The sequence below is a fragment of the Panthera tigris genome, chromosome B4, assembly GCF_018350195.1.
Source record: "Panthera tigris isolate Pti1 chromosome B4, P.tigris_Pti1_mat1.1, whole genome shotgun sequence".
NCBI lineage: Eukaryota > Metazoa > Chordata > Mammalia > Carnivora > Felidae > Panthera > Panthera tigris.
The window spans coordinates 53,146,699-53,163,715 of NC_056666.1; the positions used below are offsets into that span (position 1 = coordinate 53,146,699).

Below are 17,017 nucleotides of genomic sequence, written 5' to 3' on the forward strand. Positions count from 1 at the left end.
TAGATAGAAGAAGAAAAAAACAGTACAAAGGGTCAGTAGTTAAGGAGGGAAGAAGACCCAGCAAAGGAGGCATGGAGTTCCTTCTCAGAGGGACTGGAGAAAGCCAGGGCAGGAGAAAGAGGCTATGAAACTGGGCTAAGAAGACAAAACCAGGAATGTTATCATTAGATATTTTCATGAGGATATTGAATGGACTTGATAGAGGATTTTGCTTTATTTCGTTTATTTGAGAGCAAGAGAGCATGCTCATGCAAGCTCAAGCAGGGGAGGGGTAGAGAAAGAGGGGGAGAGAGAATCCCAGGCAGACTCCGTGCTGTCAGTGCAGAGCCCCACTCGAGGTTCGATCTCATGAACCATGAGATCGTGACCTGAGCCGACATCAAGAGTCAGACTCTTAATCAACTGAGCCACCCAGGCCCCCTGAGGATTTTATTGTATCAGATACATCAGTAGAAGATTAAGTATCTTTAAAAAGGATGTTAAGAGAGAGTAGAGCTCTCTTTCCAAGGGTTTAACAGATTAGAATTTCAAAGGAATAAATAGCATCTTAGATGGGGTCAAAGAACAATTTTGTCAGGAAGGGAAATGCTAATAATGTTCTTAGGTTAAGAGGAGGGAAAGGGGGAGAAAAAAGAGTGAATAAGAAAAACATGAATGAATAGAAGTATGCTGTTTGTGTTTGAAGAAAGAGTAAGTAATTAGACATCTTTTTGCTGAGCATGGTTAAAGTTGCTGTGGGAGTAGAAAAATAGATATAAAATTGATTCTCATTGCCAAGAAGCTCACAAAATCCACATGTGAGAGTAGAGTACATTTGCACAGGAAGATTTTATGAATGGCATTTTGATTATTACAAGTCATATTGAAAGTCCATGGCATCTGGTAGTTTGCAATTAAGGCACAGTTAGGGATAGTGTACTGATGTTAGACGTGAGTCACTTAGCTAGAGTGAAACTAGTCCTCGCTCTGCTCTCATATCTCCCAGTGAGCCACCAGGGTTTGCTGAACCTATGATAATCATATTTTATTGCCTCCTGATATCCTGAATATAATAAAATCACTGAAACCAATTTTTTAAATTAACATGATGAACTCTGTAGATAATGCTGCTATAAACACAGGCTATTTATAATAGCCAAATTATGGAAACAACCCAAGGGTCCATCAACTGATTAATGGATAAGGAAGAGAAGGAATATTACTCAGCTATAAAAAATAATGAAATCTTGCCATTTGCAATGACATAGATGGAGCTAAAGAGTATAATGCTAAGTGAAATAAGTCAGAGAAAGACCAATACCATATAATTTCACTTATATGTAGAATTTAAGAAACAAAACAAACAGGCTAAGGGTAAAAAAAGACAAACCAAAAAACAGACTCTTAACTATAGAGAACAAACTGATGGTTACCAGAGGGGAGATGGAGGGGGATGGATAAAATAGGTGAATGGGGATTAAAGAGTGCACTTGTTGTGATGAACACTGGCTGTTGTATGAAAGTGTTGAATCACTGTATTGTACACTTAAAACTAATACTGTATGTTAACTGGAATTTAAATGAAAACTTAAAAAAAATAAAGTGATTAACTCAGACTTGCAGACACATTATAAAATTTTATATTCATTACCACCTACTTATCTACTAATTCCTTATACATTTGTTAGAGTTTTATGCTGTATTAGTTACTTCCAACCATAAGAAAAAGAAAATTTTATTCAGATTACTGGTAGCCCATAATTTGAAATGCTTGTTATGTTATCTCTTATAATAAAGCCAGAGAAAAGAACGCTTCAGGGCTAATGAATTCATAACTCAAGAACATTGTAACAGACCTCGTTTTTTTTTTTTTGTTTTTTTTTTTTTTTATTCTTTCCACTTTGCTACTGTCTACACTATTGGCTTCATCCTAAAGCTGATTCCACTTGTTATCCAAAGATGGCTGCTGGCAGCAACATTGCTTCCTTCTGCAGGGTGAAGATTTTTTTTTCCTAGAAGCACTGAGCAAAGTTCCCCTCAAGTCTCATTGAATCACAGTGCTTAGGACCTACCTACCCATCTTTGACCAAATTCCTGGCCTTAGAGATGGAATCACCATGATTAGTGTAGAGAGTCAATGACAACATCCATTGTGTATAGTTTGAAGAGAGTTAAGAACTGGGGCATGTCACTGGACATAGGCCTTGATATCAAAATGTTACAGTAGTCCCAAGGGCAACAATCAAGTCTGCTGACTGATCAACAGCCACAAGACCTGCTTGATGGGCATCTGAAAACCTGTTTAATCTTTTGGGCACATGTAGAGTGTGGTTAATGACAGAGATACAACAGTAAGTTTAAATTACTGTTAGAAATATTGAAACCAGCAGGAAGACAATTTGAGGCTATGTATAGTTAGATCTCACTCTATATTAATTTCAGTCTTTAGTTTGCCATCAGAATCAGCATGTGAAAACATTCATTGCTTCTGTGTTTGTTTTAATCATGCTTTGCTTATTTTTCTTCCTATGGGATATTTTAATTAAGTTCTTGAATTATATTTCCACTGACATCTTCTTTTAAGATGAAATAAAACTAAAAGAGACTGAAATGATGGCTAAAGAGGAATTCACTGCCAGCTTCTCCCTAGATCCTTCCTCTTGATCCCCAGGGGAAAAAAATAACCACTTTTTAATCAACACTTTTATTAATCTTGTAAGATCATAAGATCATAATCTTAGAAGATAATTTCTGAAGTCAGTTTGTCTTCTTTGCATAGACCTTTGTCTTAATGAATCTGTGCTGAATCTCAACAAATTGTTGGCCATTTGTATTCCTTCAATATGCTATTATTACTATACTAACAGCATATGGAAGCATTGACCAAACTAACAATTATGTCCACAAGGAAGAAAAATCTATGACATAAATGTTGACTGACGCATCATTATGACCAAATGACTTCTTTTCTTGCCTGATTTCCTCTTCACTCAGCAACACATTGTTGCTAAACATGAGGAGTAGGGTATCATTTTGAAATGCTTCTCATACAGAACCTCTATAATCTGGCTCAACATCTGCCTATTAAATATCTTGGTGAGTTACTGGGGTCTATTGACCCAAAGATAATCATATTTATTATCTGAGTGTCTCATAACGTTATGAATATAATAAGATTATAACTGAAACCAGTTTCATAAACTGAAGTAATTAACCCAGACTTGTAGACAGATGCATTATAAAATTTTATTTTCATTACCACCTAAAAGGAAAATGAAGACAGATGCTTTCCTATTAGCAACAGAAGTCTCGACAAGAACCACCAGTTTTTCCTTCCAGGAGCAAATATTACATGAGATCTGGCTCAAGTATGAGAAATAAGGACAAAGAATAAATGGCATTTTTCTTGATGGAGAAACCGTGGGATCATCCCTAAAAATTCATTCTGGGAAGAGTCTAATTTGATTTTCAAAAACAAAACAAAACAAGAAAACCTAAACGAAGGGCATATAATAATATGAATTCTTGGGTTGCCTGGGTGGCTCAGTCGGTTAAGCGTCTGACTTCAACTCAGGTCATGATCTCAGTTTGTGAGTTCCAGCCCCGCGTTGGGCTCTGTGCTGGTAGCTCAGGGCCTGGAGCCTGCTTCAGGATTCTGTGTCTCTCCCTCTCTCTGCGCCTCCCATGCTCATGCTGTATTTCTCTGTGTCCCTCAATAATAAATAAATGTTAATTTAAAAAGAAATAATATGAATTCTTAGAATATAGTGATGATGTTAATAAGTTCTTGATAAGGAGAGCCTAAACTGATGAAGATTAATTGCAGGAAGAGTTTATGGAACTAGTAGTATGTAACAAATTGACGAAGATATTTTATATCATCAAAGGTAAGTGACCATACATAGGAATAGTTACCCCCAGATACTGGTAGGCACTTTTGTGCTGTGATTAGTAGTGTAGGTCCAGACTGCCTGGGTTGAAATTCCTTCCTCTTCTGTCACTTACTATCTGTGTAATGTTGGACAAGTTACTTGTGCGCTAGTTTCAAACTTTGAAAGTCATTCCCTTTATAATTTGTAGAGCTCTGAGTTGCCTTCTGGGAAATCCAGAAGTGATATTACTCAATAATGTGATATTTTTAAGATTTTAACATTTTAAATATTCTCTGCATGCCAAATGGTTCACAGGTAAGCTTACCTCTTCTCTTAAAATCAGTTAGCAAGAAGCAGACCCTCAAGTACTCTGAGAGACAAGGGAGCTACCAGTTCCCTACACTTTACTGGGGGAATGGGAAGCTGGGGAGCCTTGCAATCCAAGTTTCAAAGTGGAAACTTGGGTGGTGGAGCTATGGGAGTTCTAAGGGCTAAAGATTTTGAGGGAAGTGTCAAGAAACTGAACGTTTCTATGTTTGAGTGATAAGTATCTTTGCAACCAGTCCCTCTCCCTTCTCATGCTTCTCTTCTCTGGAGAGTTGATTTTTATTTTAATCCTATGTTGAGGAGAGGTATGGATGATAATGGTGACTCAGCTCAGGGTAGCCATTTTCAGAGTTGGCCAGAGGTAGGTGTTTTGAGACCTGCATTTTAAGAAACAACTTACTTCCCTTCTGGTAACCAGAGGTGGTGTGATTCATCACAGGATTCCTTCAGTTTCCTCTTTACTCCTCCAATCGCTTTTAGTCCCCTGAACATCTTCCACTAGACTGCAGGCTTCTTGATGGCAGCTGCCAAATTTGTCTATCTCCATAGCCCTAGGATGTAGACAGTACAAAGTACCCAGTACATGTTCAGTTAATAACTGTTGAATAAATGAGGCAGAGATGGATGTTTCCCAGTGCCTCTGTATTTCCTTTTTGAATCACACCATTGATAAAATGTGTTTTGTCTTAAAATATTGAAATATAGTTGAAATAGGGTACATTTGCACTGTAGAACAAAAAAAAATGCTATCATACCTATTATTAAGTGGTTGTATAAGTTTGTGTGAGCTTGCCTAGAAATTTCATCACTGTTGATAGTGTTATTTCTCTAGAAAAATTCTATGTTCCAAAAAAAATGGTTTTAAAAGCATTTTGAAATTTGATCTATTTACAAGTTTGGAAAACTTGTTACATAATTTATGGTATCTTTGACTAGTTGTAGAAAATAGAATTTACTGTGTTTTAACAGTACATTTATGAAGTATTGGATGTTGTATTAAAACAGCTTAGGCCTGTTAAGAGTATCCACTCACCCCTATGTTTAAATTTGGAGGGCTACTACCAGGATATATCAAAAAAAAAAAAGAACAATTTCTTAGTTGCTTAGACCCAGTGTGGATTTTATACCCTGCAAGTGGACTCTCCACCTTTTATTTTGTGAGGGCAAGAGTACTTGAAGAGATTCTCGAAAGAAGGAACTGAGAGAATATTGTGGACAGAGTAAAAGAAGTCTACTACAGGAGTAAATAAATTATATTTTTTTCATGTCTCAGTCTTGGATGAATTTACAGGTGCAACTGATTCTCCTTAATGTTACTTTCACTCTTCCCTCCCTGGCCATTCATACTGTAAGTATCTAGTTGGACAAAATCATTGCTGTGGCAGCCTTGGTCAAGTCTGTCTTCTCTCCACACCTTAATCTTCCTTAAGCACTGTGCGCTGTTCGATTACATCATTTTTCTTCTCAGACATCTTTCATCAGTCAATTACCAACTGATAGAATTAGAAAACTTTGTCCTTCATTCTTGGTCATCTGAAATCAGGCTTCATATTTCCTTTTCAACCTTATTTTCTGCTAATAAAAAGCAGAAACCTTCCATGCCTGAGAGACTAGCCTACAAATGGCATCCTGTATTTGTTTTTCTCATACAAACACCCAACCCTGTATGTTGACTCCATGCTTCTTCAAGCTTTACTGCTCTGTTTCTCACCTGCTCTGTGCCTGCTCTTCCACTTCGCCAGAATCTTCAGTCTAGTTGCTCAGTCGTCTTTCTTTTCCATCTGGCAGACCCCTCCCATTTTCACTTTGTTGCCTTTTCGTGTAAAATTTCATGCTGAGCAACACTGAAAAGTACACAAACAACATATTGGAGCTGAGGTCTCTAGCCTCAGCTGGACCTTCAGGATTGCCTGAGAATCTAGCCAGCTATTTCCTACTCCTTTTCCAAACGTTCTTTATTCTCCTCTATACTTCTAACCTCCACATTGCCTACATCGCTCTCTCTACGAGGGACTCATGACTAATCTTCAGAGTTAAATAAAAGCCAAAGTATAGGAACTCCAACCTCTCAGCTGCAAATCTTTAGCCTTTTTTTCTCACTGTTACCATAGAAAATGTTAGTCACCCTCTACTTCCTTCTCTTGGACCTTGATCTCTTTATCATCTCTGTGTTTTTACTGCAGTTTAAACCCCTCACACTAGTGAGATTCCCCTGGTTCAATATTTCTGCTAGCCAGCTCTTTAGAGCCTGTTTTCCCTCTGGATATGGACATATCTCTATCTTCCATTTTACAGTAGTTTTCAGGAAAGAGTTTTCTACATTATTTCCATTTTCGTATCTTTTCTTTGCTTCATTTATTGCGGTGTGACTTACAACCTCAGCATGTCACTAAAATTGTTCTCTCCAGAGTTACCAGTGACCTTCCAAATACTAAACTAATGGATATTTTTTTAGAATTTATTAATCTTTCACATTCACTGGCCATACCTCTCCTCTTGACAAAAGCATTTATTTTATCCATTTGGCCCCATGCTCTTAATTTTCAGTTGTCCTTTCTCATTTTCCTTTGCCAGTTTCTCTTCTCCCTGAACTTTTCAAACTGGTATTGATAATGGCCCTGCCTTAAGTCTACCTTTCTTTCTCCTTATACACTGCCATGTAGCGTGTTACTGAAATGACCATGTCTGAGTCATTGATACCCAGGTGCATATTTTCAATTCAGATATCTCTCTTGATGTGCAACTTGAATCATCATGTGAATATCGCATATTTACTGAAGGATGAGTATCTTAGCATCCACATCAAAACCCATTCCTTCTCTTGTGATTCCTAATTTAAGGGAAGGTTCTTAGCTACCCACGTGTACAAGTCAGAAGCCTGAAAGTCAGCCTGACTCTTTCTTCCACACGTACTGATGATGTCACTACCCTGCAGGGGCTTCTCATTACTCTTAGTAGTTAATCAAAGCTCTTGCATTTGGCTCATGTTCCTGTCATGATGTATTCCCTCAAACCTCTCCAGACACATCCTTTTCTTCTTCTTCTGTTTTTAAATTTAAGTATAATTGACATGTAACATTATATTAGTTGCAGGTGTCCAACATAGTGATTCGATATACATGTATATTACAAAATGATCACCACGATAAGTCGAGTTAACATCCATCACAATGCATCATTACAGATTTTTTTCTTGTGATGAAAACTTTCAAGATCTACTCTCTTAGCAACTCTTAAATATATATTATAGTATTATTAACTGTAGTCACTATGCTGTACACAGACAAATTCTTTTCAACCTGAAGCACTCTTACTTCACCTGAGTGTTATCACTGAAAGGTCATTCTTTCTCTTCCTCCAGTCCTTTTAACTCCTTTCCCCCCTCTAAAAAATACTCATACATTTACCTGAATCCTCTGCTTGTTCATTTCATACATGTACCAGATTATGGAAAAATATGTAGAATCACTTTTTTTTTAATTTTTTAATGTTTATTTTTGAGAGAGACAGAGCATGAATGGGAGAGGGGCAGAGAGAGAGGGAGACACAGAATCAGAAGCAGGCTCCAGGCTCCCAGCTGTCAGCACAGAACCTGACACGGTACTCAGACTCATGGACCGTGAGATCATGACCTGAGCTGAAGTCGGACACTCAACCGACTTAGCCAACCCAGGTGCCCCCAAGATCACTTTCTTTGATCACTACTATTCATTCTCCTTGGCAATTTCACGATTTTCTGCTTATTAGTTATTCTAGAGTCAGTTTGTGAAATACAATTTTTACTTATGTCTCCAGTATTTCAGTCTAACAATTCTCAATATTTTTATTTAAATTAAAATGAGAATATGAAATTGTGCTAGAAGGTTAAATGTTTTAGGATGGCTTCCAGAAAATTCAGTTATCTGTCTTGAGGAAATACCTTGGACGCTGTAATTTGTCTGTCTTTGTATTCTTTAAGACACAGAACTGGAGAGAGGAAATTTAATTCTCTGGAGGTTTAGAATATGCTACTTACAACTTCACTCATTTTTAAAATCATCGAATGTCTAAAAAGTGTAAGATCCTAAACTAGGGTCTGGGGTTAAACTGGCAAAGGAAAACTAGCACTGCCTTTGTGCTAACACTGGCAGCCTGAAAGAGGAAGACAAACCTTTATCAAGATGACACATCAAAAGTCGAATTGGAAACTGTCACAAGTGTTTATGACAGAGATGTCCTAAAAATACATGTGAGAATTGGTCAGAGATGCAAGGTTTCTCTGAAGGTACAGCTTCCAAGGCTTTTCATTTGTTTGTTTTGTTTTTGATGCTCCCAGCATGAGGTCCAGGCACTCATGTGGTGAGCCCTTTGGGTGCTACTGTACCAGTCCAAGGTAAGATCTCCTGGTTGGACAGCAGCTGGAGCAAATCAGTAGCATAGATAAGTGCCCGTTGCCCATGAGGTTGGAAAGAGTCTACTGATAGATAACACAGGGCAGATAAAACAGATGCCAATGAAGACTGACACAACCAGTCGTGTCAGAATGCATACTTGGATGGTTTTGTTTTGGTTTGTTTTGGTTTTAGTTTTTACGGATATTTGAATCACAATGGAAAATTACATGGGGGAAAATGTTTAATTGTGTATGCAAATGGGTCATCTTTAAAGTGTTTACCTTATGAAAATGGGAATAGGCGACAGAACTGAATTGTTTATAGTGTAAAAGAATTAGTAACGATGTAATTACAGGTTCTCTTTGACAATGATCCTGAAACATATAACACAATTTAAAATTTTGTATTGCTTTCTACCAATAATCTTATGTAAGTTATTCTTCTTTTAGTGTTTGTTTTTTTCTTGTGAAAAAAGAAACTGAACTATGCTGGTTACTGAGGGAGCAGCTCTCATTCAAAAAGATCTTCAATTAGAGTTCTTTAAAAAGGCAGAATACTGCCATCTGTTGTTCACTGAAATTGTTTCTAGGCCAAGCAAACAGAAACCTCAAGAGTTCAAGTTTAATAGCAGTTCTTAAAATTTAACAAATAAAAAACCATCAAAATTCATCAGCTTTTATGAGTTCATACTTGAGAGAGTCTTAAATTTTCTATATTTATAAACTCATGCGCAATCAGAAAACCCAGTTTCTTTCACCAACAGAAATAATAATGCTTTTTATTTATATAACAGTTGGCACTTTACAGGGTACTTACCCACCTTCATTTGTGGGACCAGTCACATGACTGGTTCTGTACCTGAGTTCATCATAGAGCCACCAGCCGCCTCATCTTTTCTAATTAGAAGAAACTGAGAGAAGCAGCCCGATATGGGTGCTTAATAAATATGGTTTATTTCCTAAATGATAAAACAGTGTTCTGTGTTAATTGTTGTTTTTGAGGCTGTTTAGTGACTTTGCTAGTGTCTGGAAGACAGAAAACAGGGACCGCATGAACAACTTTCGGCTTATCTGCAGATAGATTATAGGGAGGTATGTAAGGACACAAGATGGTGTACTACATCCCATTTGGGGGCACGGAATGTTCCTTGAACATCTAAAGAGAAGGAAGTTAAGAACTCTGATAATTGCTGCATTTTGCTGCATCTCACCTCTCACATGCGGCCGGCCCACAGAGATGTTGGAACACAGTTTGATAAAGGGCCCTATATGTTTTCCTCCTACTGTACATACATATTATCTTAAGGAGAAAATCCAAATGTAAACTTCTAGTCCCTGCCAGAAAATTAAAATAAGCAAACATCTGCTTCCTTAGGATGGCATGTAGCCAAAGTTCAGCCTACAATGAGTTACTGCAAAATTTTCACATGATTTCATTTTTAAAAAATTTCCCAACCAACTTCAAGTCTAAAATTATAAATGGGTCCTATGAAAGTATAAACACATATGCAATTTTACTGGCTTTGAGGTCAGAACTAGTAATACACCAAAGACCATTTATCAATCCAGCTCACCTTCTAAGTGAATTTAGGGCCTTAAAGACCAAGATACTACTCCCTGGTACCACAGACAGCCTTCCAGAGAAAGATTTGGAGGGTTGGGGGTGGCAAACTGTGCTTTAAAGATGCAGGGGACTGCTCCCAAAAACCCATCAGGCATCTTTTCCCAGCATTGAGGACCAAAGTTGGGTAAGAAAAGTCCCAGTGACTCTTTCCTTTTATGTGTCATCTCTTACACTGTTTATTCCTCTCTTATCCCAGCTTGCTCTTCACCCTGAGAATATTCTTCCCCTGCTATGTTTGCCTCCCAGGGTGCCTCCCAGGATGACTAAATAGAAAGGAAGAAAAAAAAAAACTTTCCAACAATGGAGTTAAGAGGCCTGCTCTGAGAATTCCTTTCACATACTGTGTTATAAATTATACCAGTGCAATCAGCCATATTAACTGAAACCAGGACTTTTGTACAATTACTTTCTGAGAGCCTAAAATCTCAGAACGATTTGATTTTCAGTATATAGGAATAGGGAATACGATCTTTAGATTTACCTAGAATAAGAAGTCAAAGTATTCAGGTTTTCATTTTTGTTATTTTGTTTTTGTTGATAAAGAAATATATCTATGCTGCCTTCATTTATGAAGAAACTGCTGGCCCAGTATGTGTTGAAGACAAACATACATGCAGTACTTTACCACAATGTTTTAGTGCAATAATAATGGTGGGGATATTATAATATTTATCAAACATGTACAGTGGGTCAAGCAACTCTGCTGAGGTCTTTATGAGCATGATTTCATTTAATCATCAACAATACTATATAGTATCATATAATAATATTATTATTATTATCCCCTGTTTTGGATACAGGCAGTCTAGCTGTAGATCCTCTGTACCAATTCATAAAGGCCCATGTACCGATTCCTAAAATAAAAATTTGGGGCGCCTGGGTGCCTCAGTCGGTTAAATGGCCAACTTTGGCTCAGGACATGATCTCGCGGTCCGTGAGTTCAAGCCCTGTGTCAGGCTCTGTGCTGACAGCTCGGAGCCTGGAGCCTGCTTCTGTTTCTGTGTCTCCCTCTCTCTCTGCCCCTCCCCCATTCGCACTCTGTCTCTCTCTGCCTTTCAAAAAATGAATAGATGTTAATTTTTTTTTAAATTTGATATAGATGAATGAGTAAAACTTCCTCTTTTATCTCAGTACTTTTATCATTTTGCTTTCCAACTTCTCACGTATGCAAACTTCCAAATCACATACATGATGAAAATAGGCACCTGTTCCTTTTTGCCACCCCCATGTGCTAATTCATAAACCAAACTTTGCTTTCTACCCCTTGTTTCAGGAGTGGTAATGAACTAGCCATGACATAACTATTAATAATAGTTCCTTTCACTGGAAGGCTTTCAAGGGAAAGGTGTTGCATTTAAAATGTGGGACTCTTAACAGATACAATCAGGATCGTAGTTGGTCTGTTCATTTTAAAAACTTTAAAGCAGAGAATTATAAAAATTTGACCTACATTTTCGATACCTCTAGTGATGTATTTTAACTTAATACATCTAAATATGCAGGCTTTACACATCTTTTGATGAAGAGCCAAGACTGTTTGCTGTAAGCATGTGTCCACTGTATCGATTAGAGTTGCAAGTTGTCTTTCTTACATGTACCACACCTGTACCTCGTTGTATACACTGCCAGTTTCTGTGTATTTCACAGTGGAAATGACCTAGGTGCTTATCAAAGCATTCTGAGTTCAAAATCTTCCAGGTATGTTGTCACTTTCTTTTTGAACCCTTACAGTTGTACCTCCCCTACTTAATTTAACAGAAATCAATATTAGGGCCTCACTTTTATGAAATGTATTTATGAAGTCTTTAAAGTTGTTCAACTTAGTTTTCAAAGGAACTCTTCCAGTTTTGACTCATGTATCACTGGTTTATGGATATTTTATTAGCATAGGTAATTTACAGTGACCGAATACAACTGGCCTCAACAGATGTGGGACCAAAGGAAACCGACATTTGGCAAATGTACAACTCCATTCTTGGGAGAAGCATGTGGAAATTCCAGAGAATAGCCTATTTGCTTGTGAGCACTCAGTGCACACTGGGCGTTTTAACACAGAAAGGAAACAGCACCAGTGACTCAATGATAAGTTATAAGGTAGAGCTTAGGTAAGTTTAGCAATCAGTGAAACAAAGAATTTTATGTCTACGTAGTATCTTTTAAATTGTTTTAAAAATTTTTTAAATGCTTTCCGATGCCAAGAAATAAGTTTTAAAATAATTTCCTTCTTTCTTCTTTGATGTATGTTTATGTGTATATGTGAAATCTTTAGATATATAGAATTGGAAGGGACCTTGGGAAAATCCAACCCAGTTCTCTGATTTCACAAGGGGGGAGCCTGTCTGGCCCCCAATGGATACAGTATTGCCTAGAGGCAGCCTGTGTGGTTGGTTTTGGAAACCATCATAAATTAAACTATTAAACAAAAAAGAGGATCTAATTTGAGGCATATAGCATCTCAACAAGGTTACTTAGATAACTGTCTTCAATTCTGGTTCTTTAGCATATGTAACCTGTCTTTGAGTTTCATGTAGAGTTATGAAGAGAGGCATTTATGCTGCTCCTAATTCTGTTTTTTTTTTCCAGTTAGAATAAATTAATCTCCAAAGCAAATGACTCATCAGATGATTCACTAATTCACTGAGTCAGAAGACTTGAGAGTTATTACATCTTCCACCTTGAAGTAGGGATGTATGCAACCTATTTGATTAAATTATCAGTTTAATGTTTGCTTCAAAATGTGTAGGAAGAAAAGCTATAACTTAGCTATATTGGTGCTGCCTCCAAAAGAATTCATCAAGTATTAGATGAGTTACCGTCACCCGACTTTTGAAACCAGATAACCTCCCTGATCATTTTGAACAAGTAGTTTGCTGTTGACCTGAAGTTTCCCACTCCTTTTCTGATTTTTATCTTGGGCATCTTCTCATTCTTTAAGTGAAATAGTGTTTGTTGGCTTTTTTTTTTTTTTTTTTTTTTTTTTTTTTTTTTAACGTTTATTTATTTTTGAGACAGAGAGAGACAGAGCATGAACGGGGGAGGGGCAGAGAGAGAGGGAGACACAGAATCGGAAACAGGCTCCAGGCTCTGAGCCATCAGCCCAGAGCCCGACGCGGGGCTCGAACTCACTGACTGCGAGATCGTGACCTGAGCTGAAGTCGGACGCTTAACCGACTGAGCCACCCAGGCGCCCCTGGCTTTTTTTTTTTTAAATTTACCTTGTTCCTGTAGCTATTTTCTAAAACTTCTTAGCAATTATTTCTTTTAGGAATTCCCCATTTCCAAATAATATGCTGACAGAACCCCAAACACAGTGCCACAGTAAATAATCTGACATGTTACTTAAAGATATATAATTTTATTTTACATGCTATTAGTAATTTGGTCACGTGGATTTATCTAGAATTTTTAAAAATTTGCAACTTAGGGTAATTTAGAAACTTGAGTGCCCTTCCTAAAGTGCTCGTTTTTTTTTTCTGATCCCTACACATATTGAAAGCTTTCCCTTTTCTCGTACTAATAGTGTAATTTCAAAGTTTTAGCACAGCAATAGTAAGAGTGAAAACAAATTTCCTATAATTGAATTGACTGATACCTGCTTAGTCTAGGAGTTATGTTTAATGGTGTTTATAAGTATATTTGTTATTGTTTCTTTAACTTTTCTATAACTCCAGATTTTCCCCCGCCTTTGGTGTTCAATAAGTAAAGTAACTTGGAAGCAACTAGATTATATTGTATAGCAAGACCATTTGTATATTCACAGCCTGGAGATGGTGAGATAGACTGGATGGAGATAAGGAGGGAAAGGATGATATTTTAAAAACTGGACACTTGAATCAGCTATTTTTGCTTTAACATATAAATATATATATTTAACATATATATTTGTTATATGTTAGCATTTTATATATATATATATATATATATATATATATATATATATATATATTTAAAATATATAAAACCACACTTTACTGTTTATCAGACTTAAATTCCCAAGTTTCTATTTAAAGGTAATAATCCAAATTTGGTTGTCATTTAAATGGTGTGTAGGGAATTGTACTTGCACCTTCTTAAATGTTAAGTGTAAATATTTCTGTTATAAGGAGAGCTTGCTAAGTAGAATGTTTTATATTGTTTGATCCTGTTTTTTTTTTTTTAAGGAAAAGATTTGTTTGATTATCTCCACCATAAAACAACTCAACCGTGGTTTTATGCTCTAGTATATATAGTTCATTACTGCACTGAAAGATGATTTCATGCTGTTAGCTTAAGACTTTCCTTTAAAGTAGCTTTTATATAAACTTAACCTTTAGTATTTATTATCACTAAGGTTTCACCAGTGAAATGGAATATTTCTGAGTATGCCTAGAAATTTAGTTACGTTATTTTTAAAGTTGGATACAGTATCCTCTTTGTGACTCACTCTTGTTTCATATTTTGTATCTTCCGATGAAAAAACTCTACCATTGACCAAAGCTTCTCTCTCCTAAAATTCCTTGTTACTTACTCCTTGGACTCGCCTGTGTCTTTATAATTTGCCTGCTGCTTATTGAAATAGTGACCTGTCTGCCTTTCAGTGAGTCACGTGTGGTAGTCTTGGAGATTTTGTGGCAAACAAATCTGATTGTTGGTTTTAGATTTTATGCCTCATTGAAACCTTTAGTTATTTGAGCCAAAAAGTGGTGATAACGTCTGTGTGTGATGCAACTTTTGACTTTTATACAATTCTATTCTTGAATCAGAAAACCAGTAGAGCAAAGACCTGGTTTCATTCCAGTATTAAGTATATTTCATTAAAGTATACTTTTTTCCACAGTAAAAATGTTCACTTTGCTTTCATAGCTAATTCCAGTATGGATAATTTACTACTTACTGGCATGAATATTGCTTTGTTTTTGCTTGAAGACCTTTGCTTTTACAAAAGCTATGGCATAAATAGCATTGAAATACATATTGTGCTTATTTTCTAAATTCTTACGTAACACTGACAGGAGAATGAGTTTTCAGTACTGTTTCTATTTTAAAATTACTTTAAAAATGTTTAAGATTTGTTTTTTTCTGAGTACATAAATGCATTAAAAAAGAAAATATGTTATAATCATAAAATTAGAGAATTATAAAAAAAGGCTTGTTCTGTCACCAATAATTCATTAAAAATTATAGTTCTAATTATCAATGAACATGCTCTACTTTTTCTTCAGGTTTGTAAATTTTGTATGGTGAGAGCATTTTGAGAAAACCTCTTTAATTATTAATTATTAGCACATAAACTGTTAATTTCATTGTCAGAAAGTCTGAAAATTTTATGTCCTAAAAACAATTTGACTTAAATTTTCACTTTTTAAGGGGAACAATACAGTGACTTGTTATTTTAAGTTTATTAGAGAAACATGGATAGGAATAAATATTAGTTTTTCAGAAGGTCACACTGAGTGAGTTTTTTAGAAGCATCATAATTAGAGATGCACTTGAAAAAAATGTGTTTCCAAAGGAAAATGTTAACTTAGTTCAGTGGCATTTCTCATGAACAGTTTTGAAGTTGGCAATGTAGGTACATATGTGAAGTATGCATAATTATGTATCCTAAAGATATTAACATTACACTTAAATTTGTACATTGGTTCATAACAGATATTTAGTCTTCCAAACAGAGAAAAGCATGACACAGTGATTAAATAAAGCATTAGATAATTACAGATATATTTAGGAACTTAAGGTAAAAAAAATCAACATGTATTCTGGTGAACTGGGTTAGCACTTAAGCTGTAGAATCAGAGTACCTTTATTTGCAGCCTGATGTTTCCATGTTTCAGCTATCTGACTATGATTTTGGCAAGTTATCTTAATAAAAATGGAGTTAATAAATGAAGTAACTACTTTGTAGACTTGTGCTGAATAAATATCAGCTGCCACTATGATCATTATGGTTACTGTTATTCCAAGGTAAAAGACATAACTATTCTATGCTGTATCTTTACAGAAAAATTTAGCCTTTACTTACAGTTGTTACAAGGCTACATGTCTTCCTGTATGATGGGTGTTTTCATCATTTTTATATTTTTCTGATCATAAAAAATAATGCATATTCACTTTTTTGAGAACCTACCTTTCTCCACCAGTGAACAATATGAGTGTTTTTTCAAGTAATCATTTATAGATCTACCCAAATCTTAAAAAAAAAAAAAAAAAAAAAAACAACTATATACCAGTGTATAATATAGTCAGAATACAACTTTATCATTTTCCCTGTAGATACCCATTTATGACTGCATTCTCTGGTTGTTATAAGAGTACTATTGTACTTTTTGTGTCTTTGTCCTCATGTTTTTACGTATTTGCAGTTTTTCTTTATATGTCTGTCAACATTGTTTTACTGGATAATAGGATATATGCACTTAAATGACACATTGATAGACTCAGCAAAATGCCCTTCCACAAATACTGGGTTATTTTGACTCACTGCTTATTTCCCCAAACTATTACTAATACTTGGTGCTATCAATCCTTTATTATTTTGCCACGTTGATGAGTAAAAGTTTTCATTACATTAATTTGCATTTTAAATATGAGGGAGACAAGGAGCTTTTTATGTATTTGATTGTTTACATTTTGTTTGAATTGTCTATTCAGTCCCTTTATCCAAATTTGTCTTTTATTGATTTTTTTTAGAAGCTCTTCATTTGGATATGTTTTTTCTTCTCTGTGGGGCAAATATTTTCTCAGTCTTCTTTACCTTTGCTTATGGTGTATTTTCTTACATAGAAGCTTGTGTCTTTATTCCTACCTGTCATATATTTCATTGACAGGTTATGAAGTTGTATAATTTTTTCTAACATTCCAAGA

The 17,017-nt window shown here is 35.8% G+C and overlaps 1 protein-coding gene across 2 annotated transcripts in view; it reads left to right on the forward strand.

Moving 5' to 3' along the window:
• The window catches only part of PDE3A (phosphodiesterase 3A), a 319,114-nt gene that overhangs the window by 235,226 nt on the left and 66,871 nt on the right, over positions 1 to 17,017 (forward strand). The window lies entirely within an intron of this gene.